The sequence below is a fragment of the Nicotiana tomentosiformis genome, chromosome 4 (assembly GCF_000390325.3).
Source record: "Nicotiana tomentosiformis chromosome 4, ASM39032v3, whole genome shotgun sequence".
NCBI classification, from domain to species: Eukaryota; Viridiplantae; Streptophyta; class Magnoliopsida; order Solanales; family Solanaceae; genus Nicotiana; species Nicotiana tomentosiformis.
The window spans coordinates 30,622,956-30,625,329 of record NC_090815.1 but is presented as its reverse complement, the minus strand read 5'-3'; the positions used below and the strand labels follow the sequence as shown (position 1 = coordinate 30,625,329).

The 2,374-nt window shown below is 38.8% G+C and overlaps 1 long non-coding RNA gene across 2 annotated transcripts; it reads left to right on the top strand.

The window, feature by feature from the left end:
* The first annotated feature begins 320 nt into the window (after nt 1-320).
* Nucleotides 321-2,374, top strand: LOC108944671 (uncharacterized). 2 transcript variants are annotated; one of them, XR_011415340.1, is made up of 3 exons: nt 321-832; nt 1,664-1,761; nt 2,089-2,374. It is a non-coding gene; the product is annotated as an uncharacterized lncRNA (long non-coding RNA). The 2 variants fall into 2 exon arrangements; XR_001968760.3 differs by lacking the exon at nt 321-832 and having other exon boundaries at nt 1,153-1,761.

The following is a 2,374-nucleotide window of genomic DNA, read 5'->3' as shown; positions in this document are numbered from 1 at the left end:
TTCAATTTTTATCTTTAGTATGATATTTGAAAAATACCAAAAACAGTTTTATTTTAGTGTTTAGTTTTATTTTAATAGTTTACTCTACTTACATAGGATTAATTAATATTTTGGTAGTATTTTAATAGTTTAGACTCATTATTTTATCTTACTTTAGGACAAAAGAGGCCCAAAATCGGCCAGCCCGGCCAGCCCAATTCCATTAGCCCACTAGACCTGCTGACCCGCCAACACCCCTTTCAATCCTACCCATTCATTTCTTTTAATCTAATGGCCCTTGTTATTTCCCCACACCTATTTCAAATTCTAATTATAACCTTTTCTAACCCTAAGGACCCTAGGAAGCTGCATACAAACATAGATAGAAGAAGAGTCACGCCTAGTGGGAACAGAGAGAGAGCACGAACAGAAAGGGATAGCTAAGAAGAGATAGAGGGGAAATTGAGAGAAACAGTGAGAACGAGAGGAGGAGTGGAATGGCAAAAACAGAGAGTGAGAAGAGGCAATAATTAACGGGGAGGCAGGAAAACAAATAGGGGAAACTGTAGGGAGGAATCCCTAGCGCCGCAGTCATCTTCTAGATCCCACTTCTAAGAAATTGGCTTTTCCACAATTGTTAACCTTTTCTTCTCCATACTCCATTAAACCTCCCTAACCATGTAAAACCAATTGTCTTATCTCTGAAAAAGGCAGCTACGAAATTCACCTACAAAGCACCCTAAATAGCACGAAGCCGCTCCAAATCGCTAGTCACTGTCACAGAGTCCGTTGGTTTTATTATTTGGGTTTAATTCGAGTTTTTCGATCAGTTTTGAGCTCGTCGAAGGTCGTAGTCTGAGGTTCCGGGCAGGTTCGTGGTTTCGTCGAGGTTGTTGTTGTCTAAGTTTTCCGGTGTTAAGCATTTTCAGATTCAAAATTACTTTGCTTTGAGGTCCGTCACTATCTTACCCTTTATTTATTGATTTTTTCTTATATGATGTTTGGGTGATAGACTTGTGTGAATTTCATGCTTATTTGTGATATCTTGAACTTGTATGATAAAAATTGTGGTTTCCCGCCAACACCCCTTTCAATCCTACCCCTTCATTTCTTTTAATCTGATGGACCTTGTTATTTACCCACACCTATTTAAAATCCTAATTACAACCTTTTCTAACCCTAAGGACCCTAGGCAGCTGCACACAAACATAGATAGAAGGAGAGTCACGCCTAGTGAGAACAGAGAGAAAGCACGGACAAAGAGGGATATCTAAGAAGAGATAGAGGGGAAATTGAGAGAAACAGTGAGAATGAGAGGAGTAGAGGAACGGCAAAAACAGAGAGTGAGAAGAGGCAACAATTAATCGGGGAGGCAGGAAAAAAATAGGAGAACCAGTAGGGAGGAATCCCTAGCGCCGCAGTCATCTTCTCGATCCCACTTCTAAGAAATTGGCTTTTCCACCATTGTTAAACTTTTCTTCTCCATACTCCATTAAACCTCCATAACCATGTAAAACCAATTGTCTTATCTCCGAAAAAGGCAGCTACGAAATTCACCTACAAAGCACCCTAAATAGCACGAAGCCGCTCCAAATCGCCAGTCACTGTCACAGAGTCCGTTGGTTTCATAGTTTTGGTTTAATTCGAGTTTTCCGACGAGTTTCGAGCTCGTCGAAGGTCGTAGTCTGAGGTTCCGGGCAGGTTTGCGGTTTCTTCGAGGTTGTCATTGTCTAAGTTTTCTGGTGTTAAGCATTTTCAGAATCAAAACTGCTTTGCTTTGAGGTCCGTCACTATCTTACCCTTTATTTATTGATTTTGTCTTATATGATGTTTGGGTGATGGACTTGTGTGAATTTCATGCTTATTTTTGATATCTTGAACTTGTATGATAAAAATTGTGGTTTAGTGTAAGTTGTTGCTTTGGTTAATTAGGAAAAGAATTTGGGTTTAAGGTTGATTCTAAACGTAAATGGGTTACTAATCATTAATTTGAATTGGATCTATCTAAACGTAAAGAATTTGGGATTAAGGTTGTACAATAGAAGGTTTTGTGGCATCGCATAGTGTCTTGAGTCACTAACTCTATTTAGTCTTATTCTTCTCATTCAGGTATGGATTCATTTACCAGATCTTGAGCACGACAGACGCCCCAGGACCTTCCCAGCCAGGACCGTTTCCTTCAAGAGATGTTTGAGGGGACTTTTTATTTTTTGAGTTTGTTTTATGTTGTCTTTTACTTTCTAGTCTTGTACAGTAATATTGAGTCTTTTAGGTGGTGTCAGAGTCTGTCATAGTCTAGTTGAGTTCGTCCAATCTTTTGTTATCGTACTTCCTATTTTGTATGTGAAAACCAAAATAATTATAAATGAAAAATCCAAAAAGATTTTTGTTTTTA